Consider the following 17,453-nt stretch of genomic DNA (forward strand, 5'->3'; position numbering starts at 1 on the left):
GCCAGGAGCACACATGAAAAGAGACCGGCCGGTGTGCCAAATGTTTACAAGTGAGGCCACAATGATACAGAAAAGGGTGGCAGGCAGAGGTAGAGGAAGAGGGATAGAAAAGCGGGGCGAGTGGAAGAGTGAGAGCTGGAGAAACAGAGAGGGAAAGAGAGGGTTGTGGGGTGGAGGGCAGGGGTGGTAGTACAGTGAAGGACCATTGGCGTGGGAGGAGGGGGAGGCGTGGGTTGCTCTCCCTTTCAAAGGCAGGATAAACAAGGAAATGAGTCAGTAATCATTTCCAGAAATTGCCTTCCTTCTTCCTCTTCTACTCGGCAGACTCTCAGCCTACATTCATTAGGGATCCTGGGCTGATTAAAGCGTTTGGGCATCAGAGGCAGGAGGCAGGCTCCAGCCAGGCCCTAGTGAAGGGAAGTGGAGGAGGGCAGGAGAGACATCGAGAGAGAATATCCACTCCCCCCACCTCCATCCCTCACTAACAGTAACCACATCCACCACTAATGTCATCATCCCCCATCTGCCACTACCATCATCCTCCCATCTACCTCTACTGCCATCAATCATCATTCACCACCACCATCATTCACCATCCCCCATCCTCGACTACCATCATCCACCAACACCACTACCATCACCCCCCCCCCATCTGCCACTACTGCCATCAACTCCCATCCACAACTACCCTCATCTTCCATCCACCACCACCACTAACATCACCCATGCACTTCATCCACTACATCAGCCCCCTCTTCCACCACCACCCCTTTCACCACCCATGCACTTCATCCACTACATCAGCCCCCTCTTCCACCACCATCACTACCATTACCCCCCACTACCATCACACCCCCCTCCACCAACACCATCATCACCAAGATCATCCCCTCATCCACCACCATCATCCCACCCATTCCAATTTGTCCAGGCTGTCACTCACACTGAAGCTCTAGGCTAGCTCCATTCATCCAACATGGAGAGATGTTAAGTGGAGAGTAGCATATTTACACACTATTTATGTTTGTAGATAGGGCCAGGCATTTTGGTTGTTGTAGACCATGATTAATTCACCGTAACACATGGCCCATTTAAAAGGGCTGTTTTTAAATAGTAGTACAATGTTATCTATCAGTCTGTGGTGACTATGTTGTTTGGTATATCTGCTCTATGTTTTCAGCTGTATTCAGCATGTTCTTATAGTTGGAAACACACAACTTCCGTATACTGTCATGCATCCAGATCCCCTCTCTGGAGTTGGCAAGGTGGGGAGGTCAGTGTATATGGGAGAATAGGATACAGTGTGCCATGTTATTAGTAAGCCATGTTCTTTGTTCTAGGAGACCATAACCAAAATGAATTATGTGAAGAAATATGTAGGGAAATAAGTAAGAAACCACATGGGAATTGTGATAAGGAAATTAGCTAGGCCCCAAAAACTAATATCACATTGCCCACCGTACCTAATACAAAATGTGATATCAAAGAGGAGGCTGGTCCTCTCTTACTGTACCCTTCATATTGTACAACCACGTTTCCAAGAAAGTTGCGAAAATATTCCAAATGTAAATATAAACAGAATGCAATGATGTGCAAATCATGTAAACCCCATATTAAATAGAAAATAGTAGAAATACTTTTGGAATATCACAAAACTAATTAGGTTAATTGGCAACAGGTCAGTACATGATTTGCTATGAAAAGACTATTCCATAGAGGATGGGTCTATTAGAAGACCAGTCTGTGAAAGACTGCGTAGACAAATAAGTGCAACAATTTAAGAATTCCGTTTCTCAACTGATATGTTATCTTTGTACATAAATGATCACGTAGCACATCACTGCATTCTGGTTTTATTTGCATTTTGCGCTGTGACGCAACATTTTTATAGATCATAATGTCCTTTTGTTAACAATATTAAAAAATACAATAAAATAAAAGTCCTTACTTAACTGTTACATTTCAACTCTGCTGATCCAATCACAAAGATGCGCAGAGGATCTGTTGATTATGGAACGGCATTTTGGTATTTGCGTGTCAAAATGAACGTGTTACATAACACTATTTAATGCATTGAACAATCATATTCACAGGACAGGACTACAAATGTCACATCATTCTTTAACGTGAGGGTTATGTTTTTACGTAATGATTACACTATCACTGGTAATGCTGATGTCACCTATGCTACGACGTACTGTAGGAGTACAGCTGATGGATGCAAAAAATTTTCTCCCCCAGAAAATGGCCTCCAGGACATCCTATGTTTAGTTGGGACAGCTGGCCAGAGAAAACATTTCTGCAAGTTGCTAGTCATTGCTTTCAGGATTGTTTTCAAATCAAAAGCGTCAAATAGTATTATAAAAAATTTGAGTGGTGTCATTTAACATGCCAAATAGTGTTGTGCAACACGTCATAGAACGTTATTTGATTTGTGAATGATGACACGGAATGACCCGAACGTCCTTCCATAGTGGATCACTGCAGCCTTCTTTAGTTGTTTGTCTTTAGCAGCCAGCACGTGGAAAGATGTGCAGAACCCTGAACCTTCATGCTTTGGAACTGCTACGGCACTGTGTTTGATGAAGGACCCTTAACTGGATTTCAGAAATGAAATGTATTGTAAATGTTCTGCATAAGCTTCCCATACGTTTTCAGACCTTGACTTAATTCCCTCATAATTTCACCACCTTTATGCGCAATGAAACAATTAATTAGTCTGGTCTGCCTGTCTTTTGATTTATCATTAAATTGTGTTTAAAATATTTAAAATGATGAGGGAATTATGTTGTGGTAGGAATGTGGTGTATCAGACCAATCACTACACAACCCTTTCTTCTAATCGTCCTAAAGGTGGACTACTAATACGACAGTAAACTGAAAGTATTATCAACATATTGACCTTCCACAGGGATGTTTAATATATGCTGCATCTTTTAAACTTGAAGGTTTAAAAGATGCTGAGGATAACTAACAGTTGCTAATGTTCATTAAAAATAAGTGCTTCCAAGCAGTTGGAGCCATAACGGACACATTGATATAACATCCAAGGTTATGTTATTAAGCCTGTTTTACGTCTGCAGTTGTCACAAAGTACTTATACACAAATCCAGCCTCACAGAACACACAATAAGATGTTTGATAACAGTGGTTGAAATACAATAGAGCAAAACTTAGCTGCGTCATCATCACACAGTTCATGGTCAATTATGCAGGCAACAGACCAAGGTATTGAAATCTATTCTCCCCATTTTATTATTTATTTGTACAGACTTTACAACATCACCATGAGTTGATGCATTTCTCTGCTGGCTTCCGCATGAAGCAGAGCAGTTCCCCTGATGGGAGAACAGATGTTGCTGTAAGTGGGCCAATAGGGGGCACTCTTCCCGCTGGTCTAAAGATCAAATCCCAGTGTCCCAGGGCAGTGAGGGGACATGTCCCTTTCAGATGGTAAATGCATACAATAATCCCACGGAGAATGCATGTTATTTCTGCTCTCCTGGTAACATTTCCAACTTGGTTTTAGATCCATTTACTGAAACCTTATTGAATGAAAATTGCATAATACAATTTATTGGCCACCAGTTTTCAGCAGTTGAAAACGTTACGTACTGTTCACATGGTAATACAGAGAAAAATCGACTGAGAAAGTTGACAAAAATGACATGTTCAGGAAAACAATCCATTTAAATATTAAGTCAGCCCAAACACGCATGCCTTTGAAGGTTAACTTAAGATTTTTATTTTCACAGAGCAGGCATGTATACAAACATAAAACAAGCAGAGGTCTAGTTCTTTTTTGAGCTTGTTGAGGGAACAGACATGAAATCAAGCACATCGACAAAACAGAAAACAAATGTACTAGTGTGAAACAGAAGCTATGATAGAATAGCAGTGGCAGCCAAGGACTTATCTGATGACGTGAAGTCTGAACTTGATTAACTTCAAAAATCTCATGGACCAGTTTCACAGGCTTAGTACTCTAAAATGCAGAGAACATACTTTCAAATTAAAAGGGGTGGAAGTAAAACTTTTTGTTATTTTTGTTACAGAGTATTTTTCTCTGTCTGTAATTGTGTTGGCAGAAGGTGGAGGTCTATCAGGATTTCCTACAGCAGTAGGTCTTATGAACATGCCCCCGGAACCAAATTGACTATAGCCCGCTCCCCACATACACACACACCCCTCAATGGACAAATCTATAACCTTCTCCCACATACATAAACAACCCTCAACTGGACAAATATACACTCACCTAAAGGATTATTAGGAACACCTGTTCAATTTCTCATTAATGCAATTATCTAATCAACCAATCACATGGCAGTTGCTTCAATGCCTTTAGGGGTGTGTTCCTGGTCACGACAATCTCCTGAACTCCAAACTGAATGTCAGAATGGGAAAGAAAGGTGATTTAAGCAATTTTGAGCGTGGCATGATTGTTGGTGCCAGACGGGCCGGTCTGAGTATTTCACAATCTGCTCAGTTACTGGGATTTTCACGCACAACCATTTCTAGGGTTTACAAAGAATGGTGTGAAAAGGGAAAAACATCCAGTATGCGGCAGTCCTGTGTGCGAAAATGCCTTGTTGATGCTAGAGGTCAGAGGAGAATGGGCCGACTGATTCAAGCTGATAGAAGAGCAACTTTGACTGAAATAACCACTTGTTACAACCGAGGTATGCAGCAAAGCATTTGTGAAGCCACAACACGCACAACCTTGAGGCGGATGGGCTACAACAGCAGAAGTCCCCACCAGGTACCACTCATCTCCACTACAAATAGGAAAAAGAGGCTACAATTACCACAAATCTCCATCAACTGCAAGATGCTATCCTATCAATATGGGCCAACATTCCTAAAGAATGCTTTCAGCACCTTGTTGAATCAATGCCACGTTAAATTAAGGCAGTTCTGAAGATGAAAGGGGGTCAAACACAGTATTATTATGGTTTTCCTAATAATCCTTTAGGTGAGTGTATAACCCCTCCCCACATACACACACAACCCTCAATGGACAAATCCATAACCCCTCCCCACATACACACACAACCCTCAACTGGACCAATATATAACCCCTCCCCACATACACACACAACCCTCAATGGACAAATCTATAACCCCTCCCCACATACACACACAACCCTCAATGGACAAATCCATAACCCCTCCCCACATACACACACAACCCTCAACTGGACCAATATATAACCCCTCCCCACATACACACACAACCCTCAATGGACAAATCTATAACCCCTCCCCACATACACACACAACCCTCAATGGACAAATCTATAACCCCTCCCCACATACACAGACAACCCTCAATGGACAAATCTATAACCCCTCCCCACATAAACACACAACCCTCAACTGGACAAATATATAACCCCTCCCCATATACACACACAACCCTCAACTGGACACAATCTTGCTCCTTACACATGTATTTTTTGTCATTTATTAATGCACATATGTCTACTATTTCTATGCTCAGTCCACTGTTCTTATTTGTTTTTATTTTCCTTATTCCTTTTGTATCCATTTTTGCACCAATGGACAGAAGACATTCCTTGTTGTGAAACTTACTTGGCAATAAAACTCTTTCTGATTCTGATTATAATTTATAGCATAAATACAAGAATAAATGACCAGAGATATCTCCAGTTAAAATTTCAAGTTATTGTTTCCAATATTTTCTTGTCCCTGAGATATTCCACATTTCAATTTTCTTGCCGGTTGTAGTCTCCACATACTTGTTTTAGTCTTGTTTTTATTATCCACCCACTCTAAACAACTAGCCAATACTATGTCTGTGTTTTTTGGTTAATTAAGGGAAGTGGAGGAGGAGACAAGCCATGTTGTTGTTTAAAATGTATTATTTTAAAAGTTAGAAGAAGGATTCTACACAGTGCCCATTTAAGTCTCACTCCTATATCCTCACCATAAGATAGGGTGCAGGTCAGGCTGTTAGCCAGCCTGCTAGCATAGCGGAGTCTGTCGATAGCATAGCCAGAGTAGTTAGTACAGTTTTACCTATTGCCACTGTGATTCGTTCCAGGCTGAGAAAAGTTAAACAAGGTAGTGCTAACAATAGCAACCTTCTTAAGATAAAGCCTTCCTCCACCTCGGTCACAAATAAAAATGACTATCATTTCGCATCTCAAAATGGGACTCCTAAATGTTAGATCCCTTGCTCCAAAAGCAGTTGCAGTAAATGAATGAATCTCTGATCATAAACTAGATGTTATTGGCTTGTGTGAAATGTGGCTGATGAATTAATTGCCTTAAATGAGGCCTCTCCTCATGGCTATACTAGTGATCTTATCCCTCGTGCATCCCTAAAAGGAGGGGGTGTTGCTAATATTTATGACAGTAAATATGCATTTACTCTCAAACACATCACTGGTTTTCATTCTTTTGAAGTTTTACTCATGAAAGTTAACCAGGCTGATAGATTGTTTGACATAGCTACTATTTACAGGCCCCCTGGGCCATACACAATGTTCCTCAATGAGTTTCCAGAAATATTGTCCAACTGTGTAGTCATGACAGATATTATTCAAATTGTTGGCGATTTCAATATTCATATGGAAAAGTCCAATGACCCTCTTCAAATAGCCTTTGAAGCCATCATTGACTCAATGGGTTTCATCCAACATGTCTCAGGCCCAACACACTGCCACAATCATACCTTAGGTTTAGTCCTCTCAGGAGAAATAGATATAGTAGGTCTAATTATTTCCCCCCAAATTCCTGGAATATCGGATCACTGTCTAATTACATCCACTTGCTCCGCAAAAATGAGTTTCAAAAGCCGTACTATAAATTCTCGGACTACAAATAGATGTCATGATATTCTTACAAGCTCTCTCATCAATGACAGAGCACAACTAAAAACAAAAGAAATACGCAAGAAACAAGAAACTTGCTCCCTGGTACATAGACAATACTAGAGCACTCAAGCAAGCCTCCAGAAAATTGGAGCGAAAGTGGCGCTCCACCAAGTTTGAAGTATTCAGACTACCCTGGATAGACAGTATACTACAATCCTGAAAAGCACTCACATCTGCTGATTGAGGTGATCAAAAACAATCCCAAATGTATCTTTGATACATTTGCAAAGTAAAAAAAAAAGAAACACTCAACAAGTGAAGTGGGTCTTCACTTTAGCTGTAATGAATACATGAACTACTTTAAAGTGTTTGGAAACCATTACAAAACAAATAATTGACTCCTTCTTAAATAGTTATAGTCCCCAAAATCTCAGTTGTCCTGGGAATGTCCTGAACCTCCCTGACCAGGTTTCAAAGGGGACACTTGAAATGTTTTATCCTGCATCGCTCGACACATTCACAAAATTTGTAATGAGTTTTAAACCCACAAATTCTCAGCAAGACCTGATTCCAACAAAATTACTTAAGGAGCTATTTCCTGTGCTAGGTCAACCAATGTTGAACATAATAAATTGCTCCCTTTCCTCCGGATGTGTACCAAACTCACAAAAAATTGCTTCAATTAAGCCTCTTCTAAAAAAATATCAAAAACATCATATCTGGATTTAGACATATTAAACTATTATAGGCCAATATCGAACCTCCCGTTCCTCTTATAAATCTTAGAAAAATGTGTTTCCCAACACATTACTGACTGAAGACAAATACATTTTTTTAAATGCTCTAGACCCCATCATAGTACTGAGACTGCACTCGTGAAGGTAACAAATGACCTTCTAAAGACCTCAGACAAAGGTTCTGCATCCGTCCTGTTGCTTCTTGATCTTAGTGCTGCTTTTGACACTCTTGATCACTCCCTTCTCTTAGAGAGACTGGAAACCCATATTGGGCTACGTGGACATGTTCTAGCCTGGTTTCAATCTTATTCATCTGAAAGATATCAGTTCATATGTGTGGATGGCATATCCTCTGACAAATCAAAGGTATGTTTTGCCGTTCCTCAAGGCTCGGTTCTAGGAAACTATTTTTCTCACTATCTATGCTGCCTCTGGAATCACAATCTCAATTTACACTGCTATTCTGATGACACACAGTTATATATTTCAATGAAGCATGGAGAAGCCCCAAAATTAGCTATTTTGGAAGCATGCGTTTCAGATATTAGGAAGTGGATGACAGAATTTCTTGCTTTTAAACTCAAGAGAAAAACAGAAATGCTCGTTTTGGGACCCAAGAAACAAAGAGCGTTGTTGGCAGATCTCACTGTGAACCTCGACGGCTGCATGGTCGTATCCCAAAAAACCTTGGCGTTACCCTTGACCCTGACCTCACCTTTGAAAAATATGTCTCAATAGTTGCTTATTTTCATATTCGAAACAAAAATCAGATGCAGAAAAACGAATCCATGCTTTTGTTACTTCTAGATTAGATTACTGCAATGCTCTTCTTTCCGGTTACCCTGATAAATCAATAAATATACTTCAATTAGTGCTGCACATGGCCGCTAGAATCCTAACTAGATTTTTTTTTTTAACACATTACTCCAGTACTAGCCTCTTTACACGGGCTGCCTGTTAGGGTTAGGGTTGATTTTAAGGTTTTATGGTTAACCTATAAATCAATACATGGACTTTCTCCAACTTACCTCGCTGAAATGATCCAGCCATACATACCTAAATTTAACCTTAGATCGCAAGATGCAGGCCTTTTGATTGTACCTAGAATTTCAAAGCAAACAGCAGGAGGCAGGGCCTTCTCTCATAGAGCTCCACTACTGTGCAATGATTTGCTAATTAAGGTTAGAAATGCAAACTCAGTGAAAACTTTCAAGTGTCTACTAAAGACTCATCTCTACAGCATGGTTGATGATTAAGTGTAGTCTGGCCCAGGGGTGTGAAGGTGACCAGAAAGGCTTGATACTGTCTTGCCAGGTGGGCTCTCATCGCCACTGGGATGCCCTCCCTCCAACACCATTCAGGGGCGGAGTCACAGGCTTGTTGTTGTCTCTCTGTTGCACACTCGTGCAATTGGGCTGTACTCTGCTGACAATACACGGCCCTCCTTCATGCTGGTTGCGATTGGTGGGTGTCTCTTTGGTTGATGCTTGGCAATGTGGGTGGGTTGATTTCCTGCCTGTTGGGCCCTGTTCAGGTTCTCCCCCAGATAGGGCCACAGTGTCACCGGACCCCCCTGTCTCAGCCCCAAGGTCTTACGGTGCTATATTATTGTGCTAGGGGAGTAGGGTCAGTTCTCCTTCTCCACTATAAATCCTTGTAGATCGTCCGGGACCGCCAGAAGAGGACTGGTCACCCCTCTGAGCATGGGTTCTCTCTAGGTTTCTTCCTAGATTTCGGTCTTCTTAGGGAGTTTTTCCTAGCCATTGAAATTCAACACTACTGTTGTTTGCTCCTTGTGGTTTAAGGCCGGGTGTTTTGTAAAAGCACTATGTGACAACTGTAAGTAAATTGTTGTAGTGAAGTATTTTACAACCTTTTTAAAACCTTCCTCTACAGAGTACCAAAGTCAGCCTGTCAACTGTCACCCAAGAAGCAGCATTACCATACCAACAAAAGTGGCGGTCCTTGCATTGCAAGGGAAACAACTTCTTCAAGGTCTCAGAGCTTGTGACGTAACCCAATGAAATGCTATCAGTGCCAATTGCTAACTAACAAATCATTTCACACTCTTTACATTGGCAGATTGGCAGATTGTGTGAGGAAGTATTGTTGTGATATTTGCAAAATCATGCATCAGCATACAGTTTATGGACATGCAAATTCTCCACTTTGAACTTCAATGGGATTGCATGTAGCTTGGCATTTGGGAAAGGCAATAAAGAACTGTTACAGGACACCAGTACAACTTACCCCAAGACGGCTCAACTTTCCTAGTACCTATTTTCAGTTTACCCCAGAAGTTACCCCAAGACGGCTCAACTTTCCTAGTACCTACTCTCAGTTTACGCCAGAACTTACCTCAAGACGGCTCAACTTTCCTAGTGCCTACTCTCAGTTTACCCCAGAACTTACCTCAAGACGGCTCAACTTTCCTAGTGCCTACTCTCAGTTTACCCCAGAACTTACCTCAAGACGGCTCAACTTTCCTAGTGCCTACTCTCAGTTTACCCCAGAACTTACCCAAAGACAGCTCAACTTTCCTAGTGCCTACTCTCAGTTTACCCCAGAACTTACCCAAAGACAGCTCAACTTTCCTAGTGCATATCTGGAGGTTCTACTAACAAGAAATGCATTATTTCCAGGGGTTTATAACAATCTGAAATACATGTAGATAATGCTTTAGGTAATACTATATTTCCCTTGATGTAGTTATGTTGAATGGAACCAATGGTTCAACGTACCCCACTCTAATGCTGTATGTTGTTTATAAGTTTAAGTCTCATGTGAGTTTTCTCCTAGCTTTGATGTCCTTGCAAGCATTTTCCAGCCTTACCTAATTCAATGAACATTTTAATTATTCCTACACTTTTATTTAAATATATGTATCAGAAATTGAAGGAACCATACCACATGAAAATGAAAACCTACTGTGCAAATTCAGTATGAAACACCTGTTGAAAGTCATAAGGGGAACAATAAAATAATCACCCAGAAGCTTGGATTGTAATACATTACAGTAATCCACCATAATATCCTTATCCCGCCGCTTGGCCAGCAGAAGAAAGTAATACCTTCTCCTCAACTGTACAAAGAAAGTTTCCAGCACTAATTGCAAATCCCCTTGGGTATATTAAATAAGCTATGTGTTCCCTCTAACATCCCTCTAGAGGATCACTCCTAGTCATCACTGAGATGATTTGCCCCTTCTTTGCTTGAGACTCAGACATAGGTTATTGGTGGGGGTTTGTGCTCTTTATATGTGTCTGTCTGTGTTTATCTGTGTGTGTCTCTGTGTGTCTGTTCGTGTGTGTGTGTAGTGGCCATTGTCAAGTCATGGTGGGGCAGAGGACCAGTACAGCCGCCTCATTACGACTCAGGCTCATCTTGCAGGCCCTCGGTTTCCTTCCTATGAGCTCATAATGATAAATGGCATCATCTCCCCAGGCCTGCGCCCCTGCACAATGTCAGACCAAATACCTTTACAAATGAAACTGATGACATTTTGGCACCATGAAGGGATTCTGATATGAACAAGGAAAAGGACAAACCATGTTCAATTGAATAATGCATGAAGCAAATCATTTTCTGTCCAATAATGTTTTATTCTGCATATAGAAACTGCCAGTGTCTAATTTTGCTGTGTTATTGTAGCTTTTGAAAAATGCAACCTGCTTTTTTTAGTAATGCATCAGCGTCTTTCAAAAAGTCAAGGTAACACTTGATTTGAAGGGGTTGTACTTACAGTGTAATAACATTTGGTTTCATAGTGATTAATTGCAATGTTTCCTAGTTCCTAACAACATGGTGGTAATTACACTCTATAATGACAAACAGAACATGTACTTCACTGTATGTTGTACTACTATTTCTATTATCCCATTTGGATGTAACTTTCTGGAAGCCTTGGGGCCAGGTTGTCAGTGCCCCAGAAGATAAGCTTTATTTTAGTGAGCTAAATCTTACTATGTCTTAGTAATGTTCTGATGACAATACATCCATCCACTGTGTTGTATTATTGTGTATTATTGTGTGTTTACTTGAACTTGGATGGCATGGAGTTTCTGATTATCATAATGTACAAATGAGGGTGGTCAAACAATTAAATAAATATCACAAACAAACATATAACATTCTACAGTTGATTGAGATTAATTAATTTGTTCAGGTTTTGCCCTAAAGTAAGACTTTCAATAAAACAGTAGACTTTCTGCACTGAGTAACAGGCTTGCTATAATTTGATTGAAAGGGACAGATACAACAACTTATCTACAGTGAGCTCCAGAAGTATTTGGACAGTGACATATTTTTGTTTTTGGTCTTGGTATTACAGCCATTTGATATCAAATTACAAAATCTATATTTTTTTTATAATCAATTAGCATTTTAATTGCATTACATAAGTATTTGATCACCTACCAACCAGTAATAATTCCGTCTCTCATAGACCTGTTAGTTTTCTTTAAGAAGCCCTCCTGTTCTTCACTCATTACCTGTATTAACTGCACCTGTTCACACACTCAATCAAACAGACTCCAACCTCTCCACAATGGCCAAGACCAGAGAGCTTTGTAAGGACATCAGAGATAAAATTGTAGACCTGCACAAGGCTGGGATGGGCTACAGGACAATAGGCAAGCAGCTTGGTGAGAAGGCAACAACTGTTGGCGCAATTATTAGAAAATGGAAGAAGTTCAAGATTACAGTCAATCCCCCTCGGTCTGGGGCTCCATGCAAGATCTCACCTCGTGGGGCATTAATGATCATGAGGAAGGTGAGGGATCAGCCCAGAATTACACGGCAGGACCTGGTCAATGACCTGAAGAGAGCTGGGACCACAGTCTCAAACAAAACCATTACTAACACACTACGCCGTCATGGATTAAAATCCTGCAGCACACGCAAGGTCCCCCTGCTCATGTCCAGGCCCGTCTGAGGTTTGCCAATGACCATCTGGATGATCTGGAGAAGGTAATGTGGTCTGATGAGACAAAAATAGAGCTTTTTGGTCTAAATTCCACTCGCCGTGTTTGGAGGAAGAAGAAGGATGAGTACAACCCCAAGAACACCATCCCAACCGTGAAGCATGGAGGTGGAAACATCATTCTTTGGGGATGCTTTTCTACAAAGGGGACAGGACGACTGCACCGTATTGAGGGGAGGATGGATGGGGCCATGTATCATGAGATCTTCCAACTTTGGCAAATTAAGGGAAGGCCCTTTCTTGTTTCAGCATGACTGTTCCCCTGTGCACAAAGGGGGATCCATAAAGACATGGTGCGATGAGGTTGGTGTGGTGGAACTGCAGTGGTGGAGTAGTGGCTGTTATAGATGCAAGAGGGGGGCAACTCCATATTAATTCCCATGGTTTTTGCATGGGATGTCCAACAAGCTCAGATAGGTGTGATGGTCGCGTGTCTACATATCTTTTCATTGTTGGTAAACTTGTTGTTACCTAAGGATAATCTGCATTTTACTTGCACAAACTGGTGAATTGTGTATGATTTAATGCTTGTCTTGCACACGGCCACATATTTCTAAATACAAACTGATTTTCACTTTCCAAAAAGCCACAGCTACTGGGTGAAGCTAATAAATAGTTTTATTTTTCCAATTATTTAACGACTTACTGCTTATACAGTATCAAAAATAAATTATAACTTGCTGTTGATGAACAGTATCTATTCCTATTTGGATATTTAATTTAATATGAACTAGAATATGATACATTGCCTTAAATATGAGGCTTGCAGGAATCAATTTCAACAACATCTGCTGTTGGTAGAAGTTAAACTTAGAACTGAGTAACAGAAAGAGAGCTCAAACTTTGAGCAGTGATGTTCAATAATGTCATCAAACTCTGCCCTTGATGTAAAGACCCGACTAGCATGGTCAGGGTGACACGCTTTTCTCGAGGACATGCCAAGGAACACAACTTCCGTTCAAACTACGCTCTGCTGGAAGAAATTGACAAAGTAGGTCCCTCTTCCCATCCCCTCCATACAACACAGTCCTACAGCTCTTCAGTGCGCTGCCCAACCCTTCCCCAGTCCAATCCAATCTGTAGACACTCCTCTTGACTTTATTAATCACCTCTCCCGATGAATCAGCACTAGCTTCCCATTTCTACCCACAATGCAATTGAATCCTCCTCATTCGCCCTTAATCCTGGTGACGGTGGTTTGTCCGTTTAGTCGTGACCGTCTTTAGAGAAGTAGCCAAGGATGACGGAGAAGAAGAAAAAATCTCATCCCAATCTTTAGACAGTGAGTTGTGGCAGGTTAAGGGCCTTTCTCTGCCAGTGAGGAAGTGTTTGCGTTTTATTGGTATCATATGACACGACAGGCCTTTTTTAAGATGTTGTAGACGTGGTGGTAAAAGACCAGCCTGCCCTCCCCAACATTAAGTGCCCTTGTGATCTTGTGCATATTTATAGGTGCTGTCTTATGTCACATGGCTTCCATTTCTTCACTTGCTGGGACCCCCTGCGGCTGTTTTTACAAGCGGAGGAATGAAGGGGTCAAGGGATCTGTCATCAGACCCCGGGCCTGGAGAAAGAGGATGATCTTTAAGGGAAGGTGTACTTACTTTTTGGACTGGTTCAGACCCGACCTTGAGAGAGAGGATTGTCTATTTCTCCTGGTTTCTGGACGGTTTCACCCACTCTGAGGTCCAGTGAGATAAACCAGATTGATCAGACTAGGTATGTTTTTTCAAAAAGGTTGAAAGGACACACTTTTGTTCTGAATGTTAGTTAATATGATGTTAAGAAATTCCCTACTTGTTTTCGAAAGTATTAAACATTTCTATATTTTGGGTTTCAACTCTCACATGCGGCTTTGCAAATGTACATGGTGATCATGAGGGACAGTACAACAACCAGAGAGCCACACCCATTCACATCACAACCCAAAGTCCATGAGTTATCTGTCATGTCACTACTGACTAAGGAACAATTATTATTTGGAATACCTCAATTACCATTATAGTAAGAATACATTTTGGAATGCATTGTGAAAAAGGCTTTGAAAATACTCTAATGCATCAACAATACACTTTGATGTTCATTTGATCTACAATTTGTTATACTTTTGGAGTATTCAAAACATATTCAAACAAAGTTTTGGATTTGAGCTACATTTTAAAATTCATAAATATCCAATTTTAAAAAACAGACACTCAAACACAATGTTTGAACTGAGGTCAGTATCAGTGCAATGCTACACGCTGTGTATTTACATGATAATAGAATAGCTGTATTACTTTCTCAACGATGCAATAGGTTTTGTTTTATTGTTTCCCTGTCTGACAATGTTACAGTAAGTCGTATAATCTTACAGTATGTAGGTCAATAAATAGTCAACGCTACCCCAATGTCACACAATCAGGTTACATCTCTATAACACTGCAGCCCAAGTTAACATACGTTTTTGCAACACCAGGTAAATTGTGACCGGGACATTAAGTGTCATTGCCAACAGGACCAAGAATCAGAGGCACATTTTAATCTCGTACGGACTTTGGCAGAGATAATTGGAAGAAGTTCAAAGACTCCAGGGGTGATTTTTAGCCTTTTGATATATCTAAAGTAAGGGTTCCCTCTGAGAGTTGATCCTGTCCTGTCCTAGTGTTCTTGTCATGGTCTTTGTGTCTCAAAGAGAGGAGGAGGGAGTGGGCAGGAATGTCAGAGGCCCAGGCGGGCATGGAGCGTGACGGAGCCAAGAGGCCCTCTCCTACCTGACCAGAACTGCTCTGTGTCTCCATGTGGTGCAGAAGCCTAGGTTTTAGTGGGCACTAAAAATACACTGTTAAACACAGTTTTAAAAGTTCCTAAAAGCATTTTTTCCTCTCCAGGGTTAGCACTTTTAACTGTGATCAGGTTTCACGTGAGACATGAGTGCACCTGGGGAGAGGAATGAGAGGCCGGGGAAAGCTCCCACACATCGTGGGCTCCTTGTAAAAACGGAGAGGGGAAAACCAATTAGATTTATTGTTTTAATCAGAGCGTGAGGTGTCTGTCTCTGTCTCTCTCTGGGATGACTCTGTGACCTGGACACTGCAGTGGAGCCCTCTGAGGGGGTTTAGGGGTTCCTGCGTCAAAACCTCTTGCCTCTGATGCTATGCAGGGTCGGTTCTGGTCACACCCTGGATGGGATACCAGATTCTGCTGGAAGCAGTGTTGGAGGATCAGTAAAGGGCACTCAACCCTCTGGTCCAAAAATCAAATCCCAGTGCCCCAGGGAAGGGGACATTGCCAGGCTCAGGATGCCTGCCTTAAACTGGCTCATTATTCCTCTGTCCTCACCCGTTACTAAAATAAATGTATCCAACCAATAATGTATGTAAGTCATTCTGGGTAAGTGTCATAAACAGGGAAGACCCTTGATGGTGTGTTATTGTTGTGGTTTCTGCAGGGAAACACAGATACAAACATTCACATTCAAGAGATTTGGAAGTAATTCAAACTTTTTGATTCTCAGTCCCCTGACTGTGCTTTGGGAAGTGAGTGATCCTGACAGTCTGGCCGACCCCTGCAGAATTTAGGTGCTGGGATGTGTCCTCTCCTCTATTATGTCCCAGAGCTGCTGAGGAGGGAGGGAGTACGTCGGGGTCAAGCTCAATGTGACAAGACTCACCGGGAAGAGGCCCTTCCCTCCTTCCATCTCATAAAAATCATTTTTATTTGCACCTTTTCCCGTTTACAGTCCTGTTTGAAAGCAGTAAGAGTGTTTTTTCTGAAGTCCTCTCTTCAGGGGACAGTGCCTGGTGCGTTTTAGGGGGCGATGAGGGGGTGGTTTAAGGGTGCTTGGAGCTTCGTAGGTTCAGAGGTCACATTCAGAAGGGAGAAAGGTGAGTCGTTTGGCATATTTAAGGACTACTTTTATATAGTGTTTGGGATGAAAGGTATTAGTTAAGCATGAAGGGGTGTCGTCTTTTCAAGCTGGTGTTGTCCAAGAGACAGAGAACCTGGGAGATAGTGTCTGCGGTCTCCGGAGAACTGAAAGGAGAGCAGGCATGAAAACTCTATTCACTGACATCCGTAGTATGGAACATGAACCTCTAGAGTAATGACTATACAAAGCACCACAGCACTCAGACAAGGGTTAGGATTTTCTAGTGCATACAGCTGTGGAACGTCCAAAAGTCATTTGCCTTTACAGTTAAGTGCATTGTGGTTATTTCGGGATCATTCTTGGCCTGGGTGACTCAGTTAACCAAACACATAGACAGCTCCTTCACTGTTGGTGGCACAGTGGTAGGATGAAGGAGAGGAAATTAACAGCAGGAAGACAAACACAACTTACAGTTTGTGTTGAACTTGTGGATGTTCAAAGATTTTCAAAGCTAACAAGATAATAATAAAGAAAAAACATGGCAATAACCTTTGTTTCCCTAACTTAGTGAGAGGATATCCAATCCATTGTTTAAAAACCAACAAGACATGGCTGAATGAATTAGATGTTTACCCAGCTAGTCAGAAAAGTCCCTTATCACTGTTATACAAATAAAAGCCTCTGTTTACTTAAAGTAAAACATATTCATAACCAATCCAATCAAATATACCAGCCATTTCACTCCTTATTTGATTCTTTTTTAAGCTTTTGTTATGAGATCAGTAGATGTCTGCATGATGAATTTTTTTTCTCTATCTACTAATCTGCTCTGATGAGATCTCAGAAACTAAACCGAGGGCACTTCATCATGCAGTAGGTTTAAGTGTTTGTGGAGGTTGTGGACTAACAAAGGGGTGTGCTACCATGTCTACCATTCTGTCTGGTGACTTACTGTATTTAAGAACCCACAATGAGTTCATTTCTTGGCTCTGAAAATTACATTTGATCAGTGCTGCAGGTCACTGTGAGATCTAGTCTGGTCT

Source organism: Esox lucius, chromosome 14 (genome assembly GCF_011004845.1).
Source record: "Esox lucius isolate fEsoLuc1 chromosome 14, fEsoLuc1.pri, whole genome shotgun sequence".
NCBI classification, from domain to species: domain Eukaryota; kingdom Metazoa; phylum Chordata; class Actinopteri; order Esociformes; family Esocidae; genus Esox; species Esox lucius.